The sequence below is a fragment of the Schistocerca cancellata genome, unplaced genomic scaffold (assembly GCF_023864275.1).
Source record: "Schistocerca cancellata isolate TAMUIC-IGC-003103 unplaced genomic scaffold, iqSchCanc2.1 HiC_scaffold_422, whole genome shotgun sequence".
Classification (NCBI taxonomy): domain Eukaryota; kingdom Metazoa; phylum Arthropoda; class Insecta; order Orthoptera; family Acrididae; genus Schistocerca; species Schistocerca cancellata.
The window spans coordinates 192868-210302 of record NW_026046439.1 but is presented as its reverse complement, the minus strand read 5'-3'; the positions used below and the strand labels follow the sequence as shown (position 1 = coordinate 210302).

General features: G+C 53.7%; 39 non-coding genes across 39 annotated transcripts; all 39 read left to right on the top strand.

Moving 5' to 3' along the window:
- The first annotated feature begins 244 nt into the window (after positions 1-244).
- Positions 245-326, top strand: Trnal-uag (transfer RNA leucine (anticodon UAG)). The gene has a single exon. It is a non-coding gene; the product is annotated as a tRNA-Leu (tRNA).
- Positions 327-406: 80 nt separating this feature from the next.
- Trnal-cag (transfer RNA leucine (anticodon CAG)) lies at positions 407-488 on the top strand. Its single transcript has one exon. It is a non-coding gene; the product is annotated as a tRNA-Leu (tRNA).
- Positions 489-756: 268 nt separating this feature from the next.
- Positions 757-828, top strand: Trnae-cuc (transfer RNA glutamic acid (anticodon CUC)). The gene has a single exon. It is a non-coding gene; the product is annotated as a tRNA-Glu (tRNA).
- Positions 829-1203: 375 nt separating this feature from the next.
- Positions 1204-1275, top strand: Trnah-gug (transfer RNA histidin (anticodon GUG)). Its single transcript has one exon. It is a non-coding gene; the product is annotated as a tRNA-His (tRNA).
- Positions 1276-2023: 748 nt separating this feature from the next.
- On the top strand, positions 2024-2105 carry Trnal-uag (transfer RNA leucine (anticodon UAG)). The gene has a single exon. It is a non-coding gene; the product is annotated as a tRNA-Leu (tRNA).
- An 80-nt stretch (positions 2106-2185) lies between these two features.
- On the top strand, positions 2186-2267 carry Trnal-cag (transfer RNA leucine (anticodon CAG)). The gene has a single exon. It is a non-coding gene; the product is annotated as a tRNA-Leu (tRNA).
- Positions 2268-2535: 268 nt separating this feature from the next.
- Trnae-cuc (transfer RNA glutamic acid (anticodon CUC)) lies at positions 2536-2607 on the top strand. The gene has a single exon. It is a non-coding gene; the product is annotated as a tRNA-Glu (tRNA).
- Positions 2608-2982: 375 nt separating this feature from the next.
- Trnah-gug (transfer RNA histidin (anticodon GUG)) lies at positions 2983-3054 on the top strand. The gene has a single exon. It is a non-coding gene; the product is annotated as a tRNA-His (tRNA).
- Positions 3055-3802: 748 nt separating this feature from the next.
- Trnal-uag (transfer RNA leucine (anticodon UAG)) lies at positions 3803-3884 on the top strand. The gene has a single exon. It is a non-coding gene; the product is annotated as a tRNA-Leu (tRNA).
- Positions 3885-3964: 80 nt separating this feature from the next.
- On the top strand, positions 3965-4046 carry Trnal-cag (transfer RNA leucine (anticodon CAG)). Its single transcript has one exon. It is a non-coding gene; the product is annotated as a tRNA-Leu (tRNA).
- A 268-nt stretch (positions 4047-4314) lies between these two features.
- Positions 4315-4386, top strand: Trnae-cuc (transfer RNA glutamic acid (anticodon CUC)). Its single transcript has one exon. It is a non-coding gene; the product is annotated as a tRNA-Glu (tRNA).
- Positions 4387-4761: 375 nt separating this feature from the next.
- Positions 4762-4833, top strand: Trnah-gug (transfer RNA histidin (anticodon GUG)). Its single transcript has one exon. It is a non-coding gene; the product is annotated as a tRNA-His (tRNA).
- A 748-nt stretch (positions 4834-5581) lies between these two features.
- Positions 5582-5663, top strand: Trnal-uag (transfer RNA leucine (anticodon UAG)). The gene has a single exon. It is a non-coding gene; the product is annotated as a tRNA-Leu (tRNA).
- An 80-nt stretch (positions 5664-5743) lies between these two features.
- Positions 5744-5825, top strand: Trnal-cag (transfer RNA leucine (anticodon CAG)). The gene has a single exon. It is a non-coding gene; the product is annotated as a tRNA-Leu (tRNA).
- A 268-nt stretch (positions 5826-6093) lies between these two features.
- Positions 6094-6165, top strand: Trnae-cuc (transfer RNA glutamic acid (anticodon CUC)). The gene has a single exon. It is a non-coding gene; the product is annotated as a tRNA-Glu (tRNA).
- A 375-nt stretch (positions 6166-6540) lies between these two features.
- Positions 6541-6612, top strand: Trnah-gug (transfer RNA histidin (anticodon GUG)). The gene has a single exon. It is a non-coding gene; the product is annotated as a tRNA-His (tRNA).
- Positions 6613-7360: 748 nt separating this feature from the next.
- Trnal-uag (transfer RNA leucine (anticodon UAG)) lies at positions 7361-7442 on the top strand. The gene has a single exon. It is a non-coding gene; the product is annotated as a tRNA-Leu (tRNA).
- Positions 7443-7522: 80 nt separating this feature from the next.
- Positions 7523-7604, top strand: Trnal-cag (transfer RNA leucine (anticodon CAG)). Its single transcript has one exon. It is a non-coding gene; the product is annotated as a tRNA-Leu (tRNA).
- A 268-nt stretch (positions 7605-7872) lies between these two features.
- Positions 7873-7944, top strand: Trnae-cuc (transfer RNA glutamic acid (anticodon CUC)). Its single transcript has one exon. It is a non-coding gene; the product is annotated as a tRNA-Glu (tRNA).
- A 375-nt stretch (positions 7945-8319) lies between these two features.
- Trnah-gug (transfer RNA histidin (anticodon GUG)) lies at positions 8320-8391 on the top strand. Its single transcript has one exon. It is a non-coding gene; the product is annotated as a tRNA-His (tRNA).
- Positions 8392-9137: 746 nt separating this feature from the next.
- Positions 9138-9219, top strand: Trnal-uag (transfer RNA leucine (anticodon UAG)). The gene has a single exon. It is a non-coding gene; the product is annotated as a tRNA-Leu (tRNA).
- Positions 9220-9299: 80 nt separating this feature from the next.
- Positions 9300-9381, top strand: Trnal-cag (transfer RNA leucine (anticodon CAG)). Its single transcript has one exon. It is a non-coding gene; the product is annotated as a tRNA-Leu (tRNA).
- Positions 9382-9649: 268 nt separating this feature from the next.
- Positions 9650-9721, top strand: Trnae-cuc (transfer RNA glutamic acid (anticodon CUC)). Its single transcript has one exon. It is a non-coding gene; the product is annotated as a tRNA-Glu (tRNA).
- A 375-nt stretch (positions 9722-10096) lies between these two features.
- Positions 10097-10168, top strand: Trnah-gug (transfer RNA histidin (anticodon GUG)). Its single transcript has one exon. It is a non-coding gene; the product is annotated as a tRNA-His (tRNA).
- Positions 10169-10914: 746 nt separating this feature from the next.
- Positions 10915-10996, top strand: Trnal-uag (transfer RNA leucine (anticodon UAG)). Its single transcript has one exon. It is a non-coding gene; the product is annotated as a tRNA-Leu (tRNA).
- An 80-nt stretch (positions 10997-11076) lies between these two features.
- Trnal-cag (transfer RNA leucine (anticodon CAG)) lies at positions 11077-11158 on the top strand. Its single transcript has one exon. It is a non-coding gene; the product is annotated as a tRNA-Leu (tRNA).
- Positions 11159-11426: 268 nt separating this feature from the next.
- Positions 11427-11498, top strand: Trnae-cuc (transfer RNA glutamic acid (anticodon CUC)). The gene has a single exon. It is a non-coding gene; the product is annotated as a tRNA-Glu (tRNA).
- A 375-nt stretch (positions 11499-11873) lies between these two features.
- On the top strand, positions 11874-11945 carry Trnah-gug (transfer RNA histidin (anticodon GUG)). Its single transcript has one exon. It is a non-coding gene; the product is annotated as a tRNA-His (tRNA).
- Positions 11946-12691: 746 nt separating this feature from the next.
- On the top strand, positions 12692-12773 carry Trnal-uag (transfer RNA leucine (anticodon UAG)). The gene has a single exon. It is a non-coding gene; the product is annotated as a tRNA-Leu (tRNA).
- Positions 12774-12853: 80 nt separating this feature from the next.
- Positions 12854-12935, top strand: Trnal-cag (transfer RNA leucine (anticodon CAG)). The gene has a single exon. It is a non-coding gene; the product is annotated as a tRNA-Leu (tRNA).
- A 268-nt stretch (positions 12936-13203) lies between these two features.
- On the top strand, positions 13204-13275 carry Trnae-cuc (transfer RNA glutamic acid (anticodon CUC)). Its single transcript has one exon. It is a non-coding gene; the product is annotated as a tRNA-Glu (tRNA).
- Positions 13276-13640: 365 nt separating this feature from the next.
- Positions 13641-13712, top strand: Trnah-gug (transfer RNA histidin (anticodon GUG)). The gene has a single exon. It is a non-coding gene; the product is annotated as a tRNA-His (tRNA).
- Positions 13713-14451: 739 nt separating this feature from the next.
- On the top strand, positions 14452-14539 carry Trnal-uag (transfer RNA leucine (anticodon UAG)). Its single transcript has one exon. It is a non-coding gene; the product is annotated as a tRNA-Leu (tRNA).
- Positions 14540-14619: 80 nt separating this feature from the next.
- Trnal-cag (transfer RNA leucine (anticodon CAG)) lies at positions 14620-14701 on the top strand. The gene has a single exon. It is a non-coding gene; the product is annotated as a tRNA-Leu (tRNA).
- A 268-nt stretch (positions 14702-14969) lies between these two features.
- Positions 14970-15041, top strand: Trnae-cuc (transfer RNA glutamic acid (anticodon CUC)). Its single transcript has one exon. It is a non-coding gene; the product is annotated as a tRNA-Glu (tRNA).
- Positions 15042-15416: 375 nt separating this feature from the next.
- On the top strand, positions 15417-15488 carry Trnah-gug (transfer RNA histidin (anticodon GUG)). The gene has a single exon. It is a non-coding gene; the product is annotated as a tRNA-His (tRNA).
- Positions 15489-16233: 745 nt separating this feature from the next.
- On the top strand, positions 16234-16315 carry Trnal-uag (transfer RNA leucine (anticodon UAG)). The gene has a single exon. It is a non-coding gene; the product is annotated as a tRNA-Leu (tRNA).
- An 80-nt stretch (positions 16316-16395) lies between these two features.
- On the top strand, positions 16396-16477 carry Trnal-cag (transfer RNA leucine (anticodon CAG)). The gene has a single exon. It is a non-coding gene; the product is annotated as a tRNA-Leu (tRNA).
- A 671-nt stretch (positions 16478-17148) lies between these two features.
- On the top strand, positions 17149-17220 carry Trnah-gug (transfer RNA histidin (anticodon GUG)). Its single transcript has one exon. It is a non-coding gene; the product is annotated as a tRNA-His (tRNA).
- Positions 17221-17435: the final 215 nt, after the last annotated feature.

Here is a 17435-nt window from a genome sequence, read left to right as displayed (position 1 = left end):
GCACCAGTCTCTTCGTAGGCGTGGGTTCGAATCCAGGAGCTGCTGTCTCCTTAACTACGACAGCTACAGACAAGTGGCGTCGCTCCCATACGGCGGGCACGGCATTTTCTTGTTGTGGATGGCCTAAAGAGACGCTTCCAGTGGGAGAGCAGTGGACATACACGGCACAGCGATTGCCAAGACACTTACATTTCGGAGTGATCTTTGTACTACAAAGGAAACGTTTTGCCGGTCGTGGTCCAACGGTAACGTGGCCGAGCGGTCTAAGGCGCTGGTTTTAGGCACCAGTCTCTTCGGAGGCGTGGGTTCGAATCCCACCGTTGGCAGTTTTTGCGTCTCATTTTTGTGCCGCTGCTGTGTGTTCTCGTGGGGTAGGATGCAGCTCTTGTGACGCGCGTGTTGTGTAGGTAGCGTGGCCGAGCGGTGTAAGGCGCTGGTTTCAGGCACCAGTCTCTTCGGAGGCGTGGGTTCCAATCCCACAGCTGCCAAACGTGTAATGGTTTCCTGTGTCGAAGACGGCTGCACTCATTGCCTGCAAAGAAAACAGCTTCTGCTTCGTGAATTGCCGTAGAACAGTGCGTGGTGCAACGACAGGATTTGTAGGCGCCTTTTGCTCTCATCATTGCTGGCGTTCGTGTCCACGAAATGCGTCCGGAGCACGCCGTTCTATAACGTGAGAGAGTGGATTTTTTTACAGTTGTCGTCAGTTAACCGTGCGTGATTGCTGCGTTCGCTGGAAGAGCACTGCCGTCGTTATCCGGTGTGGTCTAGTGGCTAGGATACCTGGCTCTCACCCAGGAGGCCCGGGTTCGATTCCCGGTACCGGAAATGCGCGTTTTTGTTGCTCCTCTTATGCGACTTGTGTCGACTTTGCTCGACTGACGCTACGCTGACGCGTGCAGAAAGCTACGTTAAGTATGATTCACGGCAACACCCGACGGCGAGAGAGATGCGGCGTGTGTCCACTTGTTGTCGAGCCACGTACCTGTAGCGAAGAGGCTTGGAGGACTGCAAGACATTGCCACGGAGGTGAATGCAGCTAACCACTGTAGTTAGTGTCCTGACAGCGCAGGCGCGTTCATTTGTTTGTATACATGTGATGGAGAACGTGTCTGACACTGCTGTGGCGTGACACTGTGGGCTGGGCTTTGCTGTGTACCACCACTTGCATTCCCGCCAGCTGCTTTGGCGGGCGCCTCCGTGGCCGTGATCGTCTAGTGGTTAGGACATTGCGTTGTGGCCGCAATAACCCAGGTTCGAATCCTGGTCACGGCACTTTTGAAAGTTTTGCCTTGCTGCCGTTGCTATAGAGATAGTGCACGAGTACTCGAAATTACAGTGCTCTCTTGATTTTTCACTCGTGTTCCGCAGGCCGCAGTTTGTACTACCACTTCATCACCAACATGTAATGTCGCCTCCCAGAGCGCGGACGTCCGCTGCTCTCTGCAGTCGAAAAGGGCAGTTGTTTGAAGTGCGATGGATGAGCAACCAGTGCCAGCAGAACAGGAAGCTGTGACGTGCACTGTTTCTACAAATGCTGGGAAAACTGGCGCCCAATGCAGCGCACGTAGCGTGGCCGAGCGCTCAAAAATACAAAAAAAAGTAGTGTAGCGGTTATCGCGTCTGCTTCACACGCAGAAGGACCCCCAGTTCGATCCCGGGCGGGAACTGTATTTTCCATCCTATGTCGCATACTACTCCAGTGAGCCACGTCATGTGTGGATCTGCTGCATGGAAAAAAAAACAACGAAAAAAAGCGCTCTAAGGCACTGGTTTAAGGCACCAGTCTCTTCGTAGGCGTGGGTTCGAATCCAGGAGCTGCTGTCTCCTTAACTACGACAGCTACAGACAAGTGGCGTCGCTCCCATACGGCGGGCACGGCATTTTCTTGTTGTGGATGGCCTAAAGAGACGCTTCCAGTGGGAGAGCAGTGGACATACACGGCACAGCGATTGCCAAGACACTTACATTTCGGAGTGATCTTTGTACTACAAAGGAAACGTTTTGCCGGTCGTGGTCCAACGGTAACGTGGCCGAGCGGTCTAAGGCGCTGGTTTTAGGCACCAGTCTCTTCGGAGGCGTGGGTTCGAATCCCACCGTTGGCAGTTTTTGCGTCTCATTTTTGTGCCGCTGCTGTGTGTTCTCGTGGGGTAGGATGCAGCTCTTGTGACGCGCGTGTTGTGTAGGTAGCGTGGCCGAGCGGTGTAAGGCGCTGGTTTCAGGCACCAGTCTCTTCGGAGGCGTGGGTTCCAATCCCACAGCTGCCAAACGTGTAATGGTTTCCTGTGTCGAAGACGGCTGCACTCATTGCCTGCAAAGAAAACAGCTTCTGCTTCGTGAATTGCCGTAGAACAGTGCGTGGTGCAACGACAGGATTTGTAGGCGCCTTTTGCTCTCATCATTGCTGGCGTTCGTGTCCACGAAATGCGTCCGGAGCACGCCGTTCTATAACGTGAGAGAGTGGATTTTTTTACAGTTGTCGTCAGTTAACCGTGCGTGATTGCTGCGTTCGCTGGAAGAGCACTGCCGTCGTTATCCGGTGTGGTCTAGTGGCTAGGATACCTGGCTCTCACCCAGGAGGCCCGGGTTCGATTCCCGGTACCGGAAATGCGCGTTTTTGTTGCTCCTCTTATGCGACTTGTCTCGACTTTGCTCGACTGACGCTACGCTGACGCGTGCAGAAAGCTACGTTAAGTATGATTCACGGCAACACCCGACGGCGAGAGAGATGCGGCGTGTGTCCACTTGTTGTCGAGCCACGTACCTGTAGCGAAGAGGCTTGGAGGACTGCAAGACATTGCCACGGAGGTGAATGCAGCTAACCACTGTAGTTAGTGTCCTGACAGCGCAGGCGCGTTCATTTGTTTGTATACATGTGATGGAGAACGTGTCTGACACTGCTGTGGCGTGACACTGTGGGCTGGGCTTTGCTGTGTACCACCACTTGCATTCCCGCCAGCTGCTTTGGCGGGCGCCTCCGTGGCCGTGATCGTCTAGTGGTTAGGACATTGCGTTGTGGCCGCAATAACCCAGGTTCGAATCCTGGTCACGGCACTTTTGAAAGTTTTGCCTTGCTGCCGTTGCTATAGAGATAGTGCACGAGTACTCGAAATTACAGTGCTCTCTTGATTTTTCACTCGTGTTCCGCAGGCCGCAGTTTGTACTACCACTTCATCACCAACATGTAATGTCGCCTCCCAGAGCGCGGACGTCCGCTGCTCTCTGCAGTCGAAAAGGGCAGTTGTTTGAAGTGCGATGGATGAGCAACCAGTGCCAGCAGAACAGGAAGCTGTGACGTGCACTGTTTCTACAAATGCTGGGAAAACTGGCGCCCAATGCAGCGCACGTAGCGTGGCCGAGCACTCAAAAATAAAAAAAAAAGTAGTGTAGCGGTTATCGCGTCTGCTTCACACGCAGAAGGACCCCCAGTTCGATCCCGGGCGGGAACTGTATTTTCCATCCTATGTCGCATACTACTCCAGTGAGCCACGTCATGTGTGGATCTGCTGCATGGAAAAAAAAACAACGAAAAAAAGCGCTCTAAGGCACTGGTTTAAGGCACCAGTCTCTTCGTAGGCGTGGGTTCGAATCCAGGAGCTGCTGTCTCCTTAACTACGACAGCTACAGACAAGTGGCGTCGCTCCCATACGGCGGGCACGGCATTTTCTTGTTGTGGATGGCCTAAAGAGACGCTTCCAGTGGGAGAGCAGTGGACATACACGGCACAGCGATTGCCAAGACACTTACATTTCGGAGTGATCTTTGTACTACAAAGGAAACGTTTTGCCGGTCGTGGTCCAACGGTAACGTGGCCGAGCGGTCTAAGGCGCTGGTTTTAGGCACCAGTCTCTTCGGAGGCGTGGGTTCGAATCCCACCGTTGGCAGTTTTTGCGTCTCATTTTTGTGCCGCTGCTGTGTGTTCTCGTGGGGTAGGATGCAGCTCTTGTGACGCGCGTGTTGTGTAGGTAGCGTGGCCGAGCGGTGTAAGGCGCTGGTTTCAGGCACCAGTCTCTTCGGAGGCGTGGGTTCCAATCCCACAGCTGCCAAACGTGTAATGGTTTCCTGTGTCGAAGACGGCTGCACTCATTGCCTGCAAAGAAAACAGCTTCTGCTTCGTGAATTGCCGTAGAACAGTGCGTGGTGCAACGACAGGATTTGTAGGCGCCTTTTGCTCTCATCATTGCTGGCGTTCGTGTCCACGAAATGCGTCCGGAGCACGCCGTTCTATAACGTGAGAGAGTGGATTTTTTTACAGTTGTCGTCAGTTAACCGTGCGTGATTGCTGCGTTCGCTGGAAGAGCACTGCCGTCGTTATCCGGTGTGGTCTAGTGGCTAGGATACCTGGCTCTCACCCAGGAGGCCCGGGTTCGATTCCCGGTACCGGAAATGCGCGTTTTTGTTGCTCCTCTTATGCGACTTGTCTCGACTTTGCTCGACTGACGCTACGCTGACGCGTGCAGAAAGCTACGTTAAGTATGATTCACGGCAACACCCGACGGCGAGAGAGATGCGGCGTGTGTCCACTTGTTGTCGAGCCACGTACCTGTAGCGAAGAGGCTTGGAGGACTGCAAGACATTGCCACGGAGGTGAATGCAGCTAACCACTGTAGTTAGTGTCCTGACAGCGCAGGCGCGTTCATTTGTTTGTATACATGTGATGGAGAACGTGTCTGACACTGCTGTGGCGTGACACTGTGGGCTGGGCTTTGCTGTGTACCACCACTTGCATTCCCGCCAGCTGCTTTGGCGGGCGCCTCCGTGGCCGTGATCGTCTAGTGGTTAGGACATTGCGTTGTGGCCGCAATAACCCAGGTTCGAATCCTGGTCACGGCACTTTTGAAAGTTTTGCCTTGCTGCCGTTGCTATAGAGATAGTGCACGAGTACTCGAAATTACAGTGCTCTCTTGATTTTTCACTCGTGTTCCGCAGGCCGCAGTTTGTACTACCACTTCATCACCAACATGTAATGTCGCCTCCCAGAGCGCGGACGTCCGCTGCTCTCTGCAGTCGAAAAGGGCAGTTGTTTGAAGTGCGATGGATGAGCAACCAGTGCCAGCAGAACAGGAAGCTGTGACGTGCACTGTTTCTACAAATGCTGGGAAAACTGGCGCCCAATGCAGCGCACGTAGCGTGGCCGAGCGCTCAAAAATACAAAAAAAAGTAGTGTAGCGGTTATCGCGTCTGCTTCACACGCAGAAGGACCCCCAGTTCGATCCCGGGCGGGAACTGTATTTTCCATCCTATGTCGCATACTACTCCAGTGAGCCACGTCATGTGTGGATCTGCTGCATGGAAAAAAAAACAACGAAAAAAAGCGCTCTAAGGCACTGGTTTAAGGCACCAGTCTCTTCGTAGGCGTGGGTTCGAATCCAGGAGCTGCTGTCTCCTTAACTACGACAGCTACAGACAAGTGGCGTCGCTCCCATACGGCGGGCACGGCATTTTCTTGTTGTGGATGGCCTAAAGAGACGCTTCCAGTGGGAGAGCAGTGGACATACACGGCACAGCGATTGCCAAGACACTTACATTTCGGAGTGATCTTTGTACTACAAAGGAAACGTTTTGCCGGTCGTGGTCCAACGGTAACGTGGCCGAGCGGTCTAAGGCGCTGGTTTTAGGCACCAGTCTCTTCGGAGGCGTGGGTTCGAATCCCACCGTTGGCAGTTTTTGCGTCTCATTTTTGTGCCGCTGCTGTGTGTTCTCGTGGGGTAGGATGCAGCTCTTGTGACGCGCGTGTTGTGTAGGTAGCGTGGCCGAGCGGTGTAAGGCGCTGGTTTCAGGCACCAGTCTCTTCGGAGGCGTGGGTTCCAATCCCACAGCTGCCAAACGTGTAATGGTTTCCTGTGTCGAAGACGGCTGCACTCATTGCCTGCAAAGAAAACAGCTTCTGCTTCGTGAATTGCCGTAGAACAGTGCGTGGTGCAACGACAGGATTTGTAGGCGCCTTTTGCTCTCATCATTGCTGGCGTTCGTGTCCACGAAATGCGTCCGGAGCACGCCGTTCTATAACGTGAGAGAGTGGATTTTTTTACAGTTGTCGTCAGTTAACCGTGCGTGATTGCTGCGTTCGCTGGAAGAGCACTGCCGTCGTTATCCGGTGTGGTCTAGTGGCTAGGATACCTGGCTCTCACCCAGGAGGCCCGGGTTCGATTCCCGGTACCGGAAATGCGCGTTTTTGTTGCTCCTCTTATGCGACTTGTCTCGACTTTGCTCGACTGACGCTACGCTGACGCGTGCAGAAAGCTACGTTAAGTATGATTCACGGCAACACCCGACGGCGAGAGAGATGCGGCGTGTGTCCACTTGTTGTCGAGCCACGTACCTGTAGCGAAGAGGCTTGGAGGACTGCAAGACATTGCCACGGAGGTGAATGCAGCTAACCACTGTAGTTAGTGTCCTGACAGCGCAGGCGCGTTCATTTGTTTGTATACATGTGATGGAGAACGTGTCTGACACTGCTGTGGCGTGACACTGTGGGCTGGGCTTTGCTGTGTACCACCACTTGCATTCCCGCCAGCTGCTTTGGCGGGCGCCTCCGTGGCCGTGATCGTCTAGTGGTTAGGACATTGCGTTGTGGCCGCAATAACCCAGGTTCGAATCCTGGTCACGGCACTTTTGAAAGTTTTGCCTTGCTGCCGTTGCTATAGAGATAGTGCACGAGTACTCGAAATTACAGTGCTCTCTTGATTTTTCACTCGTGTTCCGCAGGCCGCAGTTTGTACTACCACTTCATCACCAACATGTAATGTCGCCTCCCAGAGCGCGGACGTCCGCTGCTCTCTGCAGTCGAAAAGGGCAGTTGTTTGAAGTGCGATGGATGAGCAACCAGTGCCAGCAGAACAGGAAGCTGTGACGTGCACTGTTTCTACAAATGCTGGGAAAACTGGCGCCCAATGCAGCGCACGTAGCGTGGCCGAGCGCTCAAAAATACAAAAAAAAGTAGTGTAGCGGTTATCGCGTCTGCTTCACACGCAGAAGGACCCCCAGTTCGATCCCGGGCGGGAACTGTATTTTCCATCCTATGTCGCATACTACTCCAGTGAGCCACGTCATGTGTGGATCTGCTGCATGGAAAAAAAAACAACGAAAAAAAGCGCTCTAAGGCACTGGTTTAAGGCACCAGTCTCTTCGTAGGCGTGGGTTCGAATCCAGGAGCTGCTGTCTCCTTAACTACGACAGCTACAGACAAGTGGCGTCGCTCCCATACGGCGGGCACGGCATTTTCTTGTTGTGGATGGCCTAAAGAGACGCTTCCAGTGGGAGAGCAGTGGACATACACGGCACAGCGATTGCCAAGACACTTACATTTCGGAGTGATCTTTGTACTACAAAGGAAACGTTTTGCCGGTCGTGGTCCAACGGTAACGTGGCCGAGCGGTCTAAGGCGCTGGTTTTAGGCACCAGTCTCTTCGGAGGCGTGGGTTCGAATCCCACCGTTGGCAGTTTTTGCGTCTCATTTTTGTGCCGCTGCTGTGTGTTCTCGTGGGGTAGGATGCAGCTCTTGTGACGCGCGTGTTGTGTAGGTAGCGTGGCCGAGCGGTGTAAGGCGCTGGTTTCAGGCACCAGTCTCTTCGGAGGCGTGGGTTCCAATCCCACAGCTGCCAAACGTGTAATGGTTTCCTGTGTCGAAGACGGCTGCACTCATTGCCTGCAAAGAAAACAGCTTCTGCTTCGTGAATTGCCGTAGAACAGTGCGTGGTGCAACGACAGGATTTGTAGGCGCCTTTTGCTCTCATCATTGCTGGCGTTCGTGTCCACGAAATGCGTCCGGAGCACGCCGTTCTATAACGTGAGAGAGTGGATTTTTTTACAGTTGTCGTCAGTTAACCGTGCGTGATTGCTGCGTTCGCTGGAAGAGCACTGCCGTCGTTATCCGGTGTGGTCTAGTGGCTAGGATACCTGGCTCTCACCCAGGAGGCCCGGGTTCGATTCCCGGTACCGGAAATGCGCGTTTTTGTTGCTCCTCTTATGCGACTTGTCTCGACTTTGCTCGACTGACGCTACGCTGACGCGTGCAGAAAGCTACGTTAAGTATGATTCACGGCAACACCCGACGGCGAGAGAGATGCGGCGTGTGTCCACTTGTTGTCGAGCCACGTACCTGTAGCGAAGAGGCTTGGAGGACTGCAAGACATTGCCACGGAGGTGAATGCAGCTAACCACTGTAGTTAGTGTCCTGACAGCGCAGGCGCGTTCATTTGTTTGTATACATGTGATGGAGAACGTGTCTGACACTGCTGTGGCGTGACACTGTGGGCTGGGCTTTGCTGTGTACCACCACTTGCATTCCCGCCAGCTGCTTTGGCGGGCGCCTCCGTGGCCGTGATCGTCTAGTGGTTAGGACATTGCGTTGTGGCCGCAATAACCCAGGTTCGAATCCTGGTCACGGCACTTTTGAAAGTTTTGCCTTGCTGCCGTTGCTATAGAGATAGTGCACGAGTACTCGAAATTACAGTGCTCTCTTGATTTTTCACTCGTGTTCCGCAGGCCGCAGTTTGTACTACCACTTCATCACCAACATGTAATGTCGCCTCCCAGAGCGCGGACGTCCGCTGCTCTCTGCAGTCGAAAAGGGCAGTTGTTTGAAGTGCGATGGATGAGCAACCAGTGCCAGCAGAACAGGAAGCTGTGACGTGCACTGTTTCTACAAATGCTGGGAAAACTGGCGCCCAATGCAGCGCACGTAGCGTGGCCGAGCGCTCAAAAATAAAAAAAAAGTAGTGTAGCGGTTATCGCGTCTGCTTCACACGCAGAAGGACCCCCAGTTCGATCCCGGGCGGGAACTGTATTTTCCATCCTATGTCGCATACTACTCCAGTGAGCCACGTCATGTGTGGATCTGCTGCATGGAAAAAAAACAACGAAAAAAAGCGCTCTAAGGCACTGGTTTAAGGCACCAGTCTCTTCGTAGGCGTGGGTTCGAATCCAGGAGCTGCTGTCTCCTTAACTACGACAGCTACAGACAAGTGGCGTCGCTGCCATACGGCGGGCACGGCATTTTCTTGTTGTGGATGGCCTAAAGAGACGCTTCCAGTGGGAGAGCAGTGGACATACACGGCACAGCGATTGCCAAGACACTTACATTTCGGAGTGATCTTTGTACTACAAAGGAAACGTTTTGCCGGTCGTGGTCCAACGGTAACGTGGCCGAGCCGTCTAAGGCGCTGGTTTTAGGCACCAGTCTCTTCGGAGGCGTGGGTTCGAATCCCACCGTTGGCAGTTTTTGCGTCTCATTTTTGTGCCGCTGCTGTGTGTTCTCGTGGGGTAGGATGCAGCTCTTGTGACGCGCGTGTTGTGTAGGTAGCGTGGCCGAGCGGTGTAAGGCGCTGGTTTCAGGCACCAGTCTCTTCGGAGGCGTGGGTTCCAATCCCACAGCTGCCAAACGTGTAATGGTTTCCTGTGTCGAAGACGGCTGCACTCATTGCCTGCAAAGAAAACAGCTTCTGCTTCGTGAATTGCCGTAGAACAGTGCGTGGTGCAACGACAGGATTTGTAGGCGCCTTTTGCTCTCATCATTGCTGGCGTTCGTGTCCACGAAATGCGTCCGGAGCACGCCGTTCTATAACGTGAGAGAGTGGATTTTTTTACAGTTGTCGTCAGTTAACCGTGCGTGATTGCTGCGTTCGCTGGAAGAGCACTGCCGTCGTTATCCGGTGTGGTCTAGTGGCTAGGATACCTGGCTCTCACCCAGGAGGCCCGGGTTCGATTCCCGGTACCGGAAATGCGCGTTTTTGTTGCTCCTCTTATGCGACTTGTCTCGACTTTGCTCGACTGACGCTACGCTGACGCGTGCAGAAAGCTACGTTAAGTATGATTCACGGCAACACCCGACGGCGAGAGAGATGCGGCGTGTGTCCACTTGTTGTCGAGCCACGTACCTGTAGCGAAGAGGCTTGGAGGACTGCAAGACATTGCCACGGAGGTGAATGCAGCTAACCACTGTAGTTAGTGTCCTGACAGCGCAGGCGCGTTCATTTGTTTGTATACATGTGATGGAGAACGTGTCTGACACTGCTGTGGCGTGACACTGTGGGCTGGGCTTTGCTGTGTACCACCACTTGCATTCCCGCCAGCTGCTTTGGCGGGCGCCTCCGTGGCCGTGATCGTCTAGTGGTTAGGACATTGCGTTGTGGCCGCAATAACCCAGGTTCGAATCCTGGTCACGGCACTTTTGAAAGTTTTGCCTTGCTGCCGTTGCTATAGAGATAGTGCACGAGTACTCGAAATTACAGTGCTCTCTTGATTTTTCACTCGTGTTCCGCAGGCCGCAGTTTGTACTACCACTTCATCACCAACATGTAATGTCGCCTCCCAGAGCGCGGACGTCCGCTGCTCTCTGCAGTCGAAAAGGGCAGTTGTTTGAAGTGCGATGGATGAGCAACCAGTGCCAGCAGAACAGGAAGCTGTGACGTGCACTGTTTCTACAAATGCTGGGAAAACTGGCGCCCAATGCAGCGCACGTAGCGTGGCCGAGCGCTCAAAAATAAAAAAAAAGTAGTGTAGCGGTTATCGCGTCTGCTTCACACGCAGAAGGACCCCCAGTTCGATCCCGGGCGGGAACTGTATTTTCCATCCTATGTCGCATACTACTCCAGTGAGCCACGTCATGTGTGGATCTGCTGCATGGAAAAAAAACAACGAAAAAAAGCGCTCTAAGGCACTGGTTTAAGGCACCAGTCTCTTCGTAGGCGTGGGTTCGAATCCAGGAGCTGCTGTCTCCTTAACTACGACAGCTACAGACAAGTGGCGTCGCTGCCATACGGCGGGCACGGCATTTTCTTGTTGTGGATGGCCTAAAGAGACGCTTCCAGTGGGAGAGCAGTGGACATACACGGCACAGCGATTGCCAAGACACTTACATTTCGGAGTGATCTTTGTACTACAAAGGAAACGTTTTGCCGGTCGTGGTCCAACGGTAACGTGGCCGAGCCGTCTAAGGCGCTGGTTTTAGGCACCAGTCTCTTCGGAGGCGTGGGTTCGAATCCCACCGTTGGCAGTTTTTGCGTCTCATTTTTGTGCCGCTGCTGTGTGTTCTCGTGGGGTAGGATGCAGCTCTTGTGACGCGCGTGTTGTGTAGGTAGCGTGGCCGAGCGGTGTAAGGCGCTGGTTTCAGGCACCAGTCTCTTCGGAGGCGTGGGTTCCAATCCCACAGCTGCCAAACGTGTAATGGTTTCCTGTGTCGAAGACGGCTGCACTCATTGCCTGCAAAGAAAACAGCTTCTGCTTCGTGAATTGCCGTAGAACAGTGCGTGGTGCAACGACAGGATTTGTAGGCGCCTTTTGCTCTCATCATTGCTGGCGTTCGTGTCCACGAAATGCGTCCGGAGCACGCCGTTCTATAACGTGAGAGAGTGGATTTTTTTACAGTTGTCGTCAGTTAACCGTGCGTGATTGCTGCGTTCGCTGGAAGAGCACTGCCGTCGTTATCCGGTGTGGTCTAGTGGCTAGGATACCTGGCTCTCACCCAGGAGGCCCGGGTTCGATTCCCGGTACCGGAAATGCGCGTTTTTGTTGCTCCTCTTATGCGACTTGTCTCGACTTTGCTCGACTGACGCTACGCTGACGCGTGCAGAAAGCTACGTTAAGTATGATTCACGGCAACACCCGACGGCGAGAGAGATGCGGCGTGTGTCCACTTGTTGTCGAGCCACGTACCTGTAGCGAAGAGGCTTGGAGGACTGCAAGACATTGCCACGGAGGTGAATGCAGCTAACCACTGTAGTTAGTGTCCTGACAGCGCAGGCGCGTTCATTTGTTTGTATACATGTGATGGAGAACGTGTCTGACACTGCTGTGGCGTGACACTGTGGGCTGGGCTTTGCTGTGTACCACCACTTGCATTCCCGCCAGCTGCTTTGGCGGGCGCCTCCGTGGCCGTGATCGTCTAGTGGTTAGGACATTGCGTTGTGGCCGCAATAACCCAGGTTCGAATCCTGGTCACGGCACTTTTGAAAGTTTTGCCTTGCTGCCGTTGCTATAGAGATAGTGCACGAGTACTCGAAATTACAGTGCTCTCTTGATTTTTCACTCGTGTTCCGCAGGCCGCAGTTTGTACTACCACTTCATCACCAACATGTAATGTCGCCTCCCAGAGCGCGGACGTCCGCTGCTCTCTGCAGTCGAAAAGGGCAGTTGTTTGAAGTGCGATGGATGAGCAACCAGTGCCAGCAGAACAGGAAGCTGTGACGTGCACTGTTTCTACAAATGCTGGGAAAACTGGCGCCCAATGCAGCGCACGTAGCGTGGCCGAGCGCTCAAAAATACAAAAAAAAGTAGTGTAGCGGTTATCGCGTCTGCTTCACACGCAGAAGGACCCCCAGTTCGATCCCGGGCGGGAACTGTATTTTCCATCCTATGTCGCATACTACTCCAGTGAGCCACGTCATGTGTGGATCTGCTGCATGGAAAAAAAACAACGAAAAAAAGCGCTCTAAGGCACTGGTTTAAGGCACCAGTCTCTTCGTAGGCGTGGGTTCGAATCCAGGAGCTGCTGTCTCCTTAACTACGACAGCTACAGACAAGTGGCGTCGCTGCCATACGGCGGGCACGGCATTTTCTTGTTGTGGATGGCCTAAAGAGACGCTTCCAGTGGGAGAGCAGTGGACATACACGGCACAGCGATTGCCAAGACACTTACATTTCGGAGTGATCTTTGTACTACAAAGGAAACGTTTTGCCGGTTGTGGTCAACGGTAACGTGGCCGAGCGGTCTAAGGCGCTGGTTTTAGGCACCAGTCTCTTCGGAGGCGTGGGTTCGAATCCCACCGTTGCCAGTATTTGCGTCTCATTTTTGTGCCGCTGCTGTGTGTTCTCGTGGGGTAGGATGCAGCTCTTGTGACGCGCGTGTTGTGTAGGTAGCGTGGCCGAGCGGTGTAAGGCGCTGGTTTCAGGCACCAGTCTCTTCGGAGGCGTGGGTTCCAATCCCACAGCTGCCAAACGTGTAATGGTTTCCTGTGTCGAAGACGGCTGCACTCATTGCCTGCAAAGAAAACAGCTTCTGCTTCGTGAATTGCCGTAGAACAGTGCGTGGTGCAACGACAGGATTTGTAGGCGCCTTTTGCTCTCATCATTGCTGGCGTTCGTGTCCACGAAATGCGTCCGGAGCACGCCGTTCTATAACGTGAGAGAGTGGATTTTTTTACAGTTGTCGTCAGTTAACCGTGCGTGATTGCTGCGTTCGCTGGAAGAGCACTGCCGTCGTTATCCGGTGTGGTCTAGTGGCTAGGATACCTGGCTCTCACCCAGGAGGCCCGGGTTCGATTCCCGGTACCGGAAATGCGCGTTTCTGTTGCTCCTCTTATGCGACTTGTCTCGACTGACGCTACGCTGACGCGTGCAGAAAGCTACGTTAAGTATGATTCACGGCAACACCCGACGGCGAGAGAGATGCGGCGTGTGTCCACTTGTTGTCGAGCCACGTACCTGTAGCGAAGAGGCTTGGAGGACTGCAAGACATTGCCACGGAGGTGAATGCAGCTAACCACTGTAGTTAGTGTCCTGACAGCGCAGGCGCGTTCATTTGTTTGTATACATGTGATGGAGAACGTGTCTGACACTGCTGTGGCGTGACACTGTGGGCTGGGCTTTGCTGTGTACCACCACTTGCATTCCCGCCAGCTGCTTTGGCGGGCGCCTCCGTGGCCGTGATCGTCTAGTGGTTAGGACATTGCGTTGTGGCCGCAATAACCCAGGTTCGAATCCTGGTCACGGCACTTTTGAAAGTTTTGCCTTGCTGCCGTTGCTATAGAGATAGTGCACGAGTACTCGAAATTACAGTGCTCTCTTGATTTTTCACTCGTGTTCCGCAGGCCGCAGTTTGTACTACCACTTCATCACCAACATGTAATGTCGCCTCCCAGAGCGCGGACGTCCGCTGCTCTCTGCAGTCGAAAAGGGCAGTTGTTTGAAGTGCGATGGATGAGCAACCAGTGCCAGCAGAACAGGAAGCTGTGACGTGCACTGTTTCTACAAATGCTGGGAAAACTGGCGCCCAATGCAGCGCACGTAGCGTGGCCGAGCGCTCAAAAATAAAAAAAAAGTAGTGTAGCGGTTATCGCGTCTGCTTCACACGCAGAAGGACCCCCAGTTCGATCCCGGGCGGGAACTGTATTTTCCATCCTATGTCGCATACTACTCCAGTGAGCCACGTCATGTGTGGATCTGCTGCATGGAAAAAAAACAACGAAAAAAAGCGCTCTAAGGCACTGGTTTAAGGCACCAGTCTCTTCGTAGGCGTGGGTTCGAATCCAGGAGCTGCTGTCTCCTTAACTACGACAGCTACAGACAAGTGGCGTCGCTGCCATACGGCGGGCACGGCATTTTCTTGTTGTGGATGGCCTAAAGAGACGCTTCCAGTGGGAGAGCAGTGGACATACACGGCACAGCGATTGCCAAGACACTTACATTTCGGAGTGATCTTTGTACTACAAAGGAAACGTTTTGCCGGTTGTGGTCAACGGTAACGTGGCCGAGCGGTCTAAGGCGCTGGTTTTAGGCACCAGTCTCTTCGGAGGCGTGGGTTCGAATCCCACCGTTGACAGTTTTTGCGTCTCATTTTTGTGCCGCTGCTGTGTGTTCTCGTGGGGTAGGATGCAGCTCTTGTGACGCGCGTGTTGTGTAGGTAGCGTGGCCGAGCGGTGTAAGGCGCTGGTTTCAGGCACCAGTCTCTTCGGAGGCGTGGGTTCCAATCCCACAGCTGCCAAACGTGTAATGGTTTCCTGTGTCGAAGACGGCTGCACTCATTGCCTGCAAAGAAAACAGCTTCTGCTTCGTGAATTGCCGTAGAACAGTGCGTGGTGCAACGACAGGATTTGTAGGCGCCTTTTGCTCTCATCATTGCTGGCGTTCGTGTCCACGAAATGCGTCCGGAGCACGCCGTTCTATAACGTGAGAGAGTGGATTTTTTTACAGTTGTCGTCAGTTAACCGTGCGTGATTGCTGCGTTCGCTGGAAGAGCACTGCCGTCGTTATCCGGTGTGGTCTAGTGGCTAGGATACCTGGCTCTCACCCAGGAGGCCCGGGTTCGATTCCCGGTACCGGAAATGCGCGTTTTTGTTGCTCCTCTTATGCGACTTGTGTCGACTTTGCTCGACTGACGCTACGCTGACGCGTGCAGAAAGCTACGTTAAGTATGATTCACGGCAACACCCGACGGCGAGAGAGATGCGGCGTGTGTCCACTTGTTGTCGAGCCACGTACCTGTAGCGAAGAGGCTTGGAGGACTGCAAGACATTGCCACGGAGGTGAATGCAGCTAACCACTGTAGTTAGTGTCCTGACAGCGCAGGCGCGTTCATTTGTTTGTATACATGTGATGGAGAACGTGTCTGACACTGCTGTGGCGTGACACTGTGGGCTGGGCTTTGCTGTGTACCACCACTTGCATTCCCGCCAGCTGCTTTGGCGGGCGCCTCCGTGGCCGTGATCGTCTAGTGGTTAGGACATTGCGTTGTGGCCGCAATAACCCAGGTTCGAATCCTGGTCACGGCACTTTTGAAAGTTTTGCCTTGCTGCCGTTGCTATAGAGATAGTGCACGAGTACTCGAAATTACAGTGCTCTCTTGATTTTTCACTCGTGTTCCGCAGGCCGCAGTTTGTACTACCACTTCATCACCAACATGTAATGTCGCCTCCCAGAGCGCGGACGTCCGCTGCTCTCTGCAGTCGAAAAGGGCAGTTGTTTGAAGTGCGATGGATGAGCAACCAGTGCCAGCAGAACAGGAAGCTGTGACGTGCACTGTTTCTACAAATGCTGGGAAAACTGGCGCCCAATGCAGCGCACGTAGCGTGGCCGAGCGCTCAAAAATAAAAAAAAAGTAGTGTAGCGGTTATCGCGTCTGCTTCACACGCAGAAGGACCCCCAGTTCGATCCCGGGCGGGAACTGTATTTTCCATCCTATGTCGCATACTACTCCAGTGAGCCACGTCATGTGTGGATCTGCTGCATGGAAAAAAAACAACGAAAAAAAGCGCTCTAAGGCACTGGTTTAAGGCACCAGTCTCTTCGTAGGCGTGGGTTCGAATCCAGGAGCTGCTGTCTCCTTAACTACGACAGCTATAGACAAGTGGCGTCGCTGCCATACGGCGGGCACGGCATTTTCTTGTTGTGGATGGCCTAAAGAGACGCTTCCAGTGGGAGAGCAGTGGACATACACGGCACAGCGATTGCCAAGACACTTACATTTCGGAGTGATCTTTGTACTACAAAGGAAACGTTTTGCCGGTTGTGGTCAACGGTAACGTGGCCGAGCGGTCTAAGGCGCTGGTTTTAGGCACCAGTCTCTTCGGAGGCGTGGGTTCGAATCCCACCGTTGCCAGTTTTTGCGTCTCATTTTTGTGCCGCTGCTGTGTGTTCTCGTGGGGTAGGATGCAGCTCTTGTGACGCGCGTGTTGTGTAGGTAGCGTGGCCGAGCGGTGTAAGGCGCTGGTTTCAGGCACCAGTCTCTTCGGAGGCGTGGGTTCCAATCCCACAGCTGCCAAACGTGTAATGGTTTCCTGTGTCGAAGACGGCTGCACTCATTGCCTGCAAAGAAAACAGCTTCTGCTTCGTGAATTGCCGTAGAACAGTGCGTGGTGCAACGACAGGATTTGTAGGCGCCTTTTGCTCTCATCATTGCTGGCGTTCGTGTCCACGAAATGCGTCCGGAGCACGCCGTTCTATAACGTGAGAGAGTGGATTTTTTTACAGTTGTCGTCAGTTAACCGTGCGTGATTGCTGCGTTCGCTGGAAGAGCACTGCCGTCGTTATCCGGTGTGGTCTAGTGGCTAGGATACCTGGCTCTCACCCAGGAGGCCCGGGTTGCGACTTGTGTCGACTTTGCTCGACTGACGCTACGCTGACGCGTGCAGAAAGCTACGTTAAGTATGATTCACGGCAACACCCGACGGCGAGAGAGATGCGGCGTGTGTCCACTTGTTGTCGAGCCACGTACCTGTAGCGAAGAGGCTTGGAGGACTGCAAGACATTGCCACGGAGGTGAATGCAGCTAACCACTGTAGTTAGTGTCCTGACAGCGCAGGCGCGTTCATTTGTTTGTATACATGTGATGGAGAACGTGTCTGACACTGCTGTGGCGTGACACTGTGGGCTGGGCTTTGCTGTGTACCACCACTTGCATTCCCGCCAGCTGCTTTGGCGGGCGCCTCCGTGGCCGTGATCGTCTAGTGGTTAGGACATTGCGTTGTGGCCGCAATAACCCAGGTTCGAATCCTGGTCACGGCACTTTTGAAAGTTTTGCCTTGCTGCCGTTGCTATAGAGATAGTGCACGAGTACTCGAAATTACAGTGCTCTCTTGATTTTTCACTCGTGTTCCGCAGGCCGCAGTTTGTACTACCACTTCATCACCAACATGTAATGTCGCCTCCCAGAGCGCGGACGTCCGCTGCTCTCTGCAGTCGAAAAGGGCAGTTGTTTGAAGTGCGATGGATGAGCAACC